We start from the raw sequence: 12,919 nt of genomic DNA, 5'->3' as shown, positions 1-12,919 counted from the left end.
TGGTGTAAATAGATATGCGCGTAGTCCTCTTTCGCGCTCCAAACTATGCCTTAAATTGGATGCCGGCAGACCTCCGTTTACTCGGTCCTTGCCGTGCTGCCGGTCAGATTGATTTCGACCTCGCTGTATACATCAGGTAAGCAATATGCGCTAGATTTCATTTTAGCGCTCTGTAACCAAGTCCTTGATATTGAGGCTGACTGGCTGTCTTTTATCGTTTTTCACTTTTAGTAACTGCAAAAGTAAACGATTCAAGCGTCTCATGGTTCCACTCTATGATACCGCTGCATTTAACAAGGTAGCTATTTCCTTTCAGTGACATTCCCTAGAAGCTTTGAATATCTCATTTATGATCGGTTAAGTAGTCTATTCTACTTATTATCCCTTTAGATTTTAACACTCTGTGGATACACCTACCAGACGCTACGAGGATTTCAGGTCCCCACTGCCACAAACAGAGGTGTGTTAAAACTTAGGTTTGAATTTAACTTTGAATTCACTAGAGGTACCATATAAATATATTCACGGTCCTCTTTATTTCTTTTTAGCGTTTTTAACTCCCAGTCACAAATCTACACCCTATGTGACGGACCATCTTTTTCCCTGTGCTTAACCTGAGGCTTTGGTCTGCCTCACTACTAGGTACTGTATAGTCTATGCGAATCTTTGGTCACCTTTATAAGTTGTCATTTTCATTATATTTCTTGGAACTAAGCATTTGGTCCTTGTTTAGGCATCGTTCCTGGCGCTCCAAAAATCCCTCGCCGCGACCAACATTGTGGTAATTGACTCCACTTCGGTATGTTTGTGAAGCATCCGCATCTATTTTATTAAATTTTAGTTTATTAAAATTATTGCGTCAGACACTTTGTTTTGTTGCGACCACATGGGTCTATGGCAACCAAGATGCCTCATTCCCGAACATGCGATATTTGTACAGGGTTACTGTATGAAGGAAGCCATAACGCTATGTTGAGTTTTTGTCAATTTAATTGCTCTAAATGGTTTAGTTAACATGGATAGGTGCTTTAACTATATCTATTTGACCAGTCCTATCATATGTAGAAAGCAGTGTCGCTATGTTCAGTATTTGTCAAACAAATCTATTTAAAATGACTCAAGTAACATCAACATGTATATGACCAATTCTGTCCTTGTGCGAATAGTCTCCCCTTGAAGATATAATTCAGTCCCAAAGGTTACAAAATATGAGCAATGCCATTGTTTTCTCAAGTCAGTGTCGTTATATATGTTCATTTTTGTTTTTTGTAAATATTAAATCTGTCTGTAATGTTAATTTTAGTGGGTTTTGTATTTTTGTAGTTAGTTTTGTCACATGGGTGTATTGATTAATTTGCTTAAACTATGACAGACATGTAATTGTAAACATTTATGTTGCAGATTACATTACAGCTTTCAGCAGTGTATAATTGACTACAGTCCTGAGGATGGTCTCGATAACTTTGTTCTAGGAGACCGAAACGTCGACATTCGTCTTATCCCTGCAGTGTTTGATTCACTTTGTGTTTGGGATAGATGCTCTTTTTAGGTTTTGCTGTGTTGTTTATTAATTTATCAATACTATTTTTGTACCTGCATTTCCTTACCTGCTCTTTTGAATTATTGCTGATTTAAGAACTTTTGATAACATTTTCTTTTTTATATACACCTTTGTGTTTTGTTGTTTATATGTTTTATATGTGTTTGGTTTTGTTAAATGTGATTCAAGTAAATAGATCTTTTGTATATTAATGTATGAATTACACATGAGGACAATTGATTTCTCCTCCCAAATTAAGTTCTATTAAATAATTGATCTCTAATCAAATCACATCCCTTGAAGGCAACTCTACCCCTCTACTAGTGGGCCTGCAGCACTGATTGTGCCACACACATGAGTAGCCCTAAAATGGTGTTTCAGGCCTGCCATTGCAGTGCCTGTGCGCAGTCTCTGAACTGCCATGTTATTCTGACCAGTGTACACACTTGCCAGGCTTGACACTTCCCTTTTCTTACACATTGGACACCCCTATTGTAGGCTAAAGGTACCCCCTCTGGGCAGGGTGCAGTGTATGTGAAATGTAGGACATGTACTAGTGTGGGTAATATGTCATGATAGTGAAATACTACCAATTTCGTTTTTCACTATTGAAAGACTATCTTGCCCATAGGAATACATGGGGAATGCTTCTAACTTGTTTACCTGCATATCTTCCCATAGCGGCAAGATAGAAAGTTGGAATCTGGTATCCATAAACTCAGAATGTGATAACACATCTTTTAGTGTAGATGGATTTTAAATTCTAAGTTTGGAAATAGCACTTTTAGAAATTGGCTATTTTCTTGTTCAACCTTTCTGTGTGCCTCTGCCTGTTTGTGGATTCACTGTCTGGTTTGTGAGTGACAGGGCCTGGGGTGGCTCCAGGAGGCTGGGTGAGTCAGCACTATGCTGAATATACCTATCTGCATGTAGAGTGGTGGGAGGAGTAGCACCTGGGTCTGAATAGGGCTGTGCCTGCCTTCCACAGAGGTGGCTCCACCTCCTGCGGTTCGTCTGATGGCCCTTGCCCACACTCACAAAGGAAGAAGATGTGCACTGGCAGAGTGCACCCTGAACTGGTTTGGACTGGGTCCAGGACCTCTCACACATGAAGAACAAAGTATCTTGGGGTATAAATATCTGAGCTGAAACCCCTAGAATTTAGATTAGGAAAACTTTGTGATCAAGAAGGAATCCCTGCCAAAGAGGACAGCCAGGAAGACTGAGGAAAAGTGCTGCCGTTTCTGAGTGTCTGGGAGCTGACCTACAGTTGCTGTTGTTACTGAGGAAGAGGACTAAGGGACTTTCTGCTGTGCGCTGTGCCCCCCTTGTTTAAAGAGGAGCGGTGCTGTGTGCTTTGCCCCCCTCTGAAGTCTACCTGTCTCCAAGGGCCTGAGAAGAGCTGGCCTCCTGTTTAAACTCAGGGATACAAAAGTTTACAGTAGAACATCTGCTCCTGTGGGTGTGTGTCTTAACCTCAGCGTGGGTTCTGCAAGAAGTGTGTGGTTAGTGGGAGCCATCTGCCTGATCTCCCCTGCTTGTGGCCATGAGGAGGCCAGGGAGTATTGTGCTAATTTCACCGCCTGCCTGTGAGCCAGCCAGTACTGCACGTCAATTTCACTGCGCGGCCCGAGTCAGGAAAGTGGGCACGCTGTGCGTGCTGCCTGGAGGCTCTGTGTCAATTTCACTGCGTGGCCCGAGTCGGGGAGAAGAGCCTTGCTGAAAGAAGAGAAACACCAGGGCGTCGCCTAGCATTGTGGGGGCTCATCTCAAAGGAGTCTCGCTGGAATCCCTGAGTGTGACGACGCCTTGCCGCTGACGGAGGAATCGCCAGCAGTCCTCTGACAACGCGGTAGAGGTAACAACCCCCCCAGGTAATGCTTGGGCTGCTGTTCCGAGTGCAGCGTGCATTTCCTCCTGGGGTGGGTTGTAGGCCTGCAAGGAGCTGGCGGCTCGGGGTAACGAGGGCAGAGTGAGCAATCCTTCATGAAGGAGTCCGTTTCAAGGCTAACAGCAAGGTACAGCAAGGTGTTTCTCCCCGCCCGAGTCAGAAGGGCATAGCATCCCGCGATTAAACACGCTGGGGAAAGAGAGAGTTCGACATTCATGACCGGAAGTACGGTCTGGGCAATTTTGAACCACCCTGACTGATCTCTCCTATTTCCATAAAGAAATACTGAAATTACCAGGGACAGTGCTAGCGCGATCTGATTCCCTTACTGGACCTGAACTATTGAATCCACGTTATTTAACTAAGAGAAATAGGAAAATCATAAGCCCACTTATTTTTTTATGCTAAAGCATTCCAATGAATGCTGTTGTTAAGGGCACCATTTAGTGAATTTCACTACTCTAGGAGAAAGAGTTCTGTAGTTATAAGGACTAAACCACTTCCATCCATTATTCTTACAAGTACTTTCTCTACAAAAGAACATTCTAAAGAATACTACAAGAGAACCTTTTGCTTTTAAAACAACTTTTATGGTGTATGTTGGTGTTATGTCATTTTGATTCTGCCTAATCCAGATAAAGAGATTTATATTTTTATAAATAACTTGTGTGGCATCCATTTGTGGTGTTTCACTATGTTACTGTGAGTTTTGGTACAAATGCTTTACACATTGCTTTCTGGACAAGCCGGTCTGCTCATGCCAAGCTACCAAGGGCGTGAGCAGGGGTTATCAACAGTGTTTTTCCCCCTTAGCCTGACTAGACACAAGGGTCCCTACTTGGTCATAGGTACTTACCTCTGCCAACTAAAGACCCCCAGATCTAACATATGGTATCTGTAAACATGTCTACATTGTCATGGGGTGTTGTTGGTGCGAATTGGTATTTGGGTCTAAATGTTGTGTCTCCCTCTTTATCTCCTAGCACATGCATTCCTCTGACACCCCCGCTGCCACGCTTACCTGGGAACAGCTGCTGGTGTTTGTCCTAGAGGGCTGCACGCCGGCATTAGATTTCCTAGACCTGTGTACATTTGGTCAGTGTGCTGCCAACGCTCCAGGGTGCACAATAAAGGCTCACACCCAAGCATATGTATAATCCAAGACAATCCTGATTTGGAATCAAATAAGGAAATGGCACTCAACAAGGTGTTTTCAGTCCATTTAATCCTTACAGCAAAGATATAGCGTCAGATGTGTTTTGGATGACCTCGTCGCTATGCACAGTTCCCCACAAGTCAATGACATAAACAAAGGACTACACATTAGTCCATTCAATTCACCGCCATCTTATAAAGCCAGAATAATACACAAGGCGGTATGTACATGCACTTTTGAAATAATAGAGACTGTCACTTTTAATGTTACTGCTTCCTAAGCATTACTTTGCTGCATCAAGGAAACCTAATAATAAAGCTGGATAGCTTTTAGAACATTCATGTGCACATCTGTAGAACATAAATGCAGGACTTAACTTCAGTCCATTTACTTTGCCACTAACTTGCAATGCCACTAAGGGTGGTTATGCATACACATTTGGTAATTCTGTGAGTTGCTAGTAAAATATTAGGCCTCTTTTACGAAACATAATCAATAGATACGTTTTCACAAAGACAAGGGAACCCGAAAGGTATGCCATAGGGACCTTGGGCAGTATCAATTTACAAAAAACAGTGGTCCCTACATGTGGACAAGATAACATACACAAAACAATAATCATACACTTGATAAGTAGTATGTCTTTTGTCCAGCCGGACAAGAAATTTATTTTAAATGATCTGGTTAATAAAGTGAATTTTAAGAACCAAAATAGGATAACAAGTGGGCACAGCCGTGACCCATAACAATCAAGACAAAACAACAAAGAAATGGCCAAAAGGGCAAAGCGAAAATCTGTCTGTATACTTGTGGTCAGTGTTACAGACTCAATCTCTTAAATATAACCATATCATTGCATCAAATAGTATAACATTATTATATTGCATATGGGGTTTTTTGTCGACGACGTTACGATGCCTTTTTACATTTGTGACATCATCATCAGGACAAGAATTATCATCATTATTGTTTTGTACAATAGTTACTAACACAATGCCAATTATCGCATTACGTTACATGAAGGAAATGGGAGGCAAGGGGGAAGGAAAAACAGGAAATACATATAAGTTTTAGGCATGTTGGAGACAGTTTTTTAAGAAAAACAAGTGACTTGAGATTTGCGGCGAGTGAAATTACTCAATAAAGAGGAACTGCATTGGATTTTAAAAACTGACAGTATCAGAAAAGGCCTCAACCGCCTTGAAGACTGGACCTCTCTATTGTAATCTCTTATATGTCATTATGTTAAATGTTAATGAAAACCGTTTTTAGAAAGTCACCTGTTGCCCTTAGTGCATGCTGCACTATTAGTCTCACACAACCACAATGATCTTTTCACCACTCCAAAATGGCCGCCTCACTGTTGCACATTCTCCACCAGATACCTAGTCACAGTAAGTCCCTCATCGGTTTCCACAGACCATGAGGCTAAAATAACCTGCTCCTCTGGCCGACCGGAAGATCGACCTCATCGGACTGCCGTATTCGCCACAGCGCCCCGGCCATCACAAGTAAGTGACTCTCGCCGTTCGGTAATTAAGCAAGGAGTAATCTGATACACTGCATCGCAGGTATCTAACTCTCCTACCCCGCTCCGTTTTTTAGATTGAGCCATCACGCTTCTTTCCTGGCAACTCCATATAATCCTGATGGAAGCCCTGGACTCGATGTGAAAGGTAAATATGTCCTACTCCCTCACTCCGGCACTACGCCCAAGTCAGACGACCGGAATCACTAACCGCACAGCTTTTTCTTTCTGCAGAAAGCACATCCATCCACGTGGACTCATCAGTATTTCTGAACCCACGAGGAAACCAACATGTAGGTTTCTCGTTTTTCTCTCCTGTTACCGTTCGCGATCATTGTCACTTCCAGAGACCTAGTCACATTATTTACTCACGCCATTCACGACCCAGCCACGCAATTGCCTTAGACACTCAGTCGGACTTTTTTCAATTCGATCACCTGAACGACCGCATAGCTAGAAAGCCATTACTGATTATTTCTACCTCACAACCCATTGATCTCACAAGAGACCGTGAACCACTGTTTATATCACTATACCCTTCACTCGCCGATTACCTGCTCCGCCCAACCACACGGATGTCTGAACACCTCCGATTTTTCTCTAGGTCACAATCTTCACCTTTTCACTCGCCGCAAATCTCAAGTCACTCGTTTTTCTTAAAAAACTGTCTCCAACATGCCTAAAACTTATATGTATTTCCTGTTTTTTCTTCCCACTTGTCTCCCATTTCCTTCATGTAAAGTAATGCGATAATTGGCATTGTGTTAATAACTATTGTACAAAACAATAATGATGATAATTCTTGTCCTGATGATGATGTCACAAATGTAAAAAGGCATCGAAACGTCGTCGACAAAAAACCCCATATGCAATATAATAATGTTATACTATTTGATGCAATGGTATGGTTATATTTAAGAGATTGAGTCTGTAACACTGACCACAAGTATACAGACAGATTTTCACTTTGCCCTTTTGGCCATTTCTTTGTTGTTTTGTCTTGATTGTTATGGGTCACCGCTGTGCCCACGTGCTATCCTATTTTGGTTCTTAAAATTCACTTTATTAACTAGAACATTTAAAATAAATTTCTTGTCCGGCTGGACAAAAGACATACTACTTATCAAGTGTATGATTATTGTTTTGTGTATGTTATCTTGTCCACATGTAGGGACCACTGTTTTTTGTAAAATAATCAATAGATACAGCAGTAGCGGTCGGCAGTAGGTGTTTCTGTAGGGCGGTGACGTGGGCAGGGTGGGGGGGTAGTAATGTATGGATTACGGTGCTTTACAGGTAAGTAAACATTTAAATAAATAAAACGAATTTCGTTGCGCGCACTGCATCACCAAATGTGATGCAGTGCGCGCAACAAAATTCGTTTTATTTTTTAAATGTTTACTTACCTGTAAAACTCCGTAATCCATACATTACTACCCCCCACCCTGCCCCTCCCCCTGCCCACGTCTCCGCCCTACAAAAACACCTACTGCCGACCGCTACTGAGATACAGTATCATTGGTTTGTTAGCATAACTATATGGTGTCAGAGCATCATATTGTTGGATACCGATTGTGTTTGTGATGTTCATGCACTGTATACATATATTATTAGATATACTATTACAGTTAGATCAGTGTTTACATAGGAAATGCGTGTTTTGTGTTGCCAATAACTTTGGCACCGTTTTTCGACTAGTCACTAAACTTTCACAAAATGTGCTCTTTTTTGCCTAGTTTGTGCATAGAACATTTTGGGATGATCCATAAAGCAGGGGCTGAGACAAAACGGGGGGGGGGCAAAATGCTAAATCCCCATGCATTTTCTATGGACTACAACAAAAATTGCGGAATGGAATTACACCAAATTTGGCAGGAAGCTAGATCCAGGTTTGAGCTTTGTCTGATTTGATGTATATTTTTTCACAAATTTTTGAGACATGAAGTTTAAAACATAATTGTATATCTGAATGGTTGAGTCAGTGAGAGACTGGAGAGAGTCTCGCAGGAGCGGCAATTTAAAATGAGAGTGCTCTGATTGGCCCAGGGAGCTTTGTTTTCCTTTGGGCCTTCTCCATACCATGGGAGTCAGATTCTCTGATGTCATCAAGGATGTCATTTGAGATGTCAGCAGTGATGTCATAGAACATGTCATGAGTGATGTAATATGTGAGGTCTTATGCAGTGCATGGCGGGGCAAGTTATAGTTAGCTCTGCTAACTGTAACTGGTAAATTTCTATATTTTCTTATTTAAAAACGTTAATGTTGTCAATAACATATTCACCTCACTATAACTTTACTCTAACGTTTGGTTTTGCAGTGCAATGCAGGCCAAAATGAGTCATGGCGGATTGTTGGCAATAACAATTTAAGCACCAGCTCTCCAAGGTCCATATCCGTCTTTTCCAAATTGCATGGACCTCCCGGTTTTGACTCTGTTTTTGCTGGTTTAGTGTCTCTGCACATTTTCTCACTGCTGTTCAGTAGTAAAGTGCAAGTGCTCCTGTTGTAAATCGCTATTTAGGATTGGTGTTTCCATGATTGGCATATTTGATTTACTGGTAAGCCCCTAGTGAAGCACACTGAGTGTGCCAGGCCTGTAAATCAGATGCTACTAGATGGTCTGAAAATGTAACTCATACCTGCCACTGCGGGGTCTGCGCGCAGTTTGTAACTGCCATGTCAACCTGGCAAGTGCCCCCACTGGCTGGGCTGAATAGACCTGGGCTGCATTTAGAGTAGTGGGAGGAGATTTCCTTGCACCTGAATGGGCCTTGTCTGCCTGGAACAATGCTGTCTCTACCTCCTGCCAAGAAGCTGGGCCAGAGAGGACAGACCTGGTTTGGACTAAACACAGGCACTCTCTGCCTGAGAGAACAAGGGCATTTCGAGTATAAGTATTATGGCCCAGACTCCAGAAATATACGAACTCTTTTGGAACCAAGAAGACTGCCAAGAAGAAGAGCTGGAGAAGCTGTGAGGAGGGACTACCACTTTGCTGTGTTGGCCTGCAGTGGCTGCTTCTGTCTTTGGCAGTGAAAGGACTGGACTGAACTTTCTGCAACTTCCTTTTGTGAGTTTCTCCAAGGGTTTGATGTAGAGCTTGCATCCTGTCCAGAAGTCTTAGGAAGAGCAAAGACTTCAAGTTCATCTGTTACCAGCACTGGGGACTGTGTGTGTTGAGCTGCAACAGAAGAAAAGCAACCTGATGCCATCAACAATGCAGCTGCCAACTCTGTGTCTTGAAGGCACCGCAGAGGCCACTGCTGCACTTTGCTCTGCAACCCTGGTCTCACCCACGATGCCACACAGCGCTGCCACGAGCCACTGCTTCCACTGCGACCTATGGGAAACGCGCTGTGCACTGCCCACTGCCCACTTCACGCCACCGCCCTGGTATCACCAACGACGAAGCTCAACGCCGACATTGATGCTGCAGCTTGCACCTTGGTTCGAGGGCACATAAGTTACACATAAGTTACACAATGCACTATCCTCATTCTGCACTGCAGCCTTGGCCTACCGACGCCTGTGCCATTGATTCCAGTTCGTCAGCCGATGACAGCGCTCTAGCAATGATGACGTCGCTGCTTGCACCATGACTTGCCAGCACCGTGATGAGCACCGCATCACTTCTCACTGAGGCCGTTGGGCGACCATCACAAAGCCGCTGCCTGCACTGTGGCCTGAGGGCACCGCTGCACTTTACACCACAGCCCCAATGCCTGCCGACACCTGCCAATGCTGGTGCTCCTGGCTACAACCGCGCGTACCCGGTAGCTAGGCATTATGACAAAATGCATGGCCACAACAGGGATCTGTTGTCCTATTTCTGCTTAGATCATGTGCCAGTTTACCCTAGGGGTGGAGATCGTATACAGAAACTCAGATGTTTAGAGTGCCGCTACATTATAGACCTTCAGAGTAAGAATCTATTGGGTCTGAATAGTAGTGAGGAACTTGCTGTACATCTGGGGTAATTCGAAGGAATTTATATACTGTATTGAAATTTTTGATTGCTTTGATGACATTTTTGATTGCTTTGATTAAATCCTCTTTTTGTGTCTTGAATTCTTAATTGATGAAATTTGGTACAAACCTGATTTTAATTGAACATTTATATGTTGCATTCTATGTTCCAGCTATATGTATTGATTTAAGGCCCATCCAGGTCGTAATAAGTTACCCAACATTATTAGACAACCTTATTTAGGGGATAATAATGTTATGATGTATAATCAATGATGGTTTTGTACATTGGAAATATTATGGGCACATTACATTTTTCATGTATTGACAGATCGTGCTTTATTGTTTAAACTTTAGCATTTAGCAATGGCGGACATCTTGGTATATGTTTATCCTGTCCTCTTTTTACTATCATGCATCCGGAACTATGATTGCCTGTGTATAGATAAATATAGAATGGCGGCCGCCGCATTTTCGTGCAACAATTGACAAAGGTTAAGTGCCGAAACGTGTCTTGGTGTGCCCGAGTTCCGAGGTTTTGAATAAACTTTTTCGGAACTCTCCCCGTGAGTGCTGTTTCAGGTACGAGTGCCTGGTGGATTTGGGAGCTTCATATATATATATATCAATTTATAAGTGAAGAACCATATTAATCACGGGTGTAAACATCAGATATGATTCAATGACATTATTGGATATATCGAAGTAATTTGGACATAAACTGTTTTAATGCATCAGCAAAATTAAAACTCTGTATATAATTGTGTACATATTGTAGATATATGAATTTATATCACATTATTTTTTTATATAACTATCAATTTTTAAACATCAGAATGTATTTATATAAGTATATTTTTCTATTTTGATATTTATAAATAAATGCATACGGTTTTATAGAGACATTATGTCTTATATGTGGTCCAAAGAAAGCCCTGTGTGTATATAGGATTTCTTCACTTTTTATACATTTATGTAGAGCGGTTTGTGTTTTCGCGCACTTTTGTTTACTATAAATGCCCTCGTTTGTGTTGATGACACGTCATGTGATCAAGCCTCTTGTTGGAGGCGAAACGCGTCATGGCGGATTGCTGGCTGTTTAATTGCACAATAAAGCACTAAGGATTTTGCACAGAATCTTGGGTTCACTCCTCGTTGTCCTTTCCAAGGAAGGAAGGTTTCGAATGACGATTCTCGTTATTTAATGGTACCAAGGAGCGTTCGTGGTATGGGTGAAACCCCTCTTTAGTCTTTGGGCGAGAAGCGACAGGAAGCTGGGATTCCATGAACCGAAATCGGAAATCATACTCCGGTAGGAGAAAGCCGCGAAAGCCCCTGCGAGTGGAACACACGTTACTAACCGGACGAAAGGAGCCGGCATCAAATGACTACAACCGGGAAGTTGCAGGCAGCCCAGTCCAGGTAGGACAGTGAACGAAAGTCGCAGTGAAGAGTGTGCCCGGGGATAGAGTTTAATATTTGAATATACGCGTGTTCACCGGTCCCTTAGTGCAGTGCTGATAACAACGCCATTGATAGCAATACAATGTCCGCTGACGTGTTGAAACACAGAGAGGAGGCTGCCGAGCCTGTATTCGTGGACACACTGGCTGGGGAGGGATCCGCGTCCACGTCCAGGCAGGTTGACAAGGGTGACAGTAATTCCACCGCGAGGGATATGTTCCGGAAACTTGAAAGGCTGATGAAAAAGGAACAATCAAAATGGTGGGAGAATAAATCCCTGTCCCGCTATTTACAAGTAGGACGAGTTCCTAGAGGCCTCCGCATTACTTTGGCCCCAAGTTATGACAGGCCAGACCCTGCGATGCTGGCGGAATGGGCAGAGGCCAATTTAGAATCCTCTGCAAAACTAATGGGCATCCTAGTCAAATACGCAGAAAGCAATAGGATGAAGCTGCAGCAAGAAATAGATAATGTGGAGGCCGAACTAGCTGGAATGGATAACATGGAAAATATGAAAAAAATGAGAGAAGACATGATGACAAGATTGGCGAAAGAGGAAGATTTAATAAAGAAAAGAAAGACCTTTAAATTCGAGCGCGACAGGCTAGATTATCTGAACGGGCAGATATTTACATTCGCCCACAGATATGATAACATAAAGGTACGCGTGAGTAAATCCGGTAAGAAGCCGAGAGATGCGGCAATGGCATCGGCATCGTCCACAGACCAGAGCTCAGCAGCGGAGAGTGATGCGGAAGGTGACCCCAGGAAGACCCAGCGGGTGGGGTTTACCAAACTTTCCCTGGCGCAAGAGGTGAGCTGCCTCTGCGAGAATCGCCAGGACACATTAAGGCCAAGGGTACAAGTGGACCCCAAACAAAACAGCAAAGGGCCAATAGCAAGCGGCTCCAACGAAGGAAATGCCACCAAAGGAAAAACGGGTGGAGAAAGGAGAGGCAACCGGGGCAATCGGGGCAAGTGGAACAGATTTCAAAATCAAGGCCAGGTATCAGTACCACCTTAATAATTAACTTAACTGATATCAGTTTGACACAGAAAGAAGAGGCAATTTTAGGATTGTGACTGTCTTTCTGTCCACCATGCAATTTCAATTATGCGAATATGCGAATGGACGCATTCAGGTTTGTTAGAAAATTGAAATTAAGCAAACATCATCGCCTACAACCGTACAATAAAAAAGCAAGAACTACAACAGCAAAAAGCCCTTCATTATTGCCGGCGGGGGATGGCCCGTCATTTGAGAAAATGTGGGCATTACAACAGGAAGGTATTGGTACGCGACAAACTGAGGCAACAATAGTGGTGGACAGTATGGGAACAAGTACCACACCCTTCAAATTAAAATCTACT

At 42.9% G+C, this 12,919-nt stretch overlaps 1 long non-coding RNA gene across 1 annotated transcript; it reads left to right on the top strand.

The window, feature by feature from the left end:
- Positions 1–256: 256 nt before the first annotated feature.
- On the top strand, positions 257–1,630 carry LOC144819491 (uncharacterized). The gene is made up of 3 exons (XR_013607403.1): positions 257–642; positions 734–799; positions 1,402–1,630. It is a non-coding gene; the product is annotated as an uncharacterized LOC144819491 (long non-coding RNA).
- The last annotated feature ends 11,289 nt before the right edge of the window (positions 1,631–12,919 follow it).

Source organism: Lissotriton helveticus, chromosome 2_1 (assembly GCF_964261635.1).
Source record: "Lissotriton helveticus chromosome 2_1, aLisHel1.1, whole genome shotgun sequence".
Classification (NCBI taxonomy): domain Eukaryota; kingdom Metazoa; phylum Chordata; class Amphibia; order Caudata; family Salamandridae; genus Lissotriton; species Lissotriton helveticus.
The sequence above is the reverse complement of the archived record's forward strand: the minus strand, read 5'-3'. Positions and strand labels throughout refer to the sequence as shown.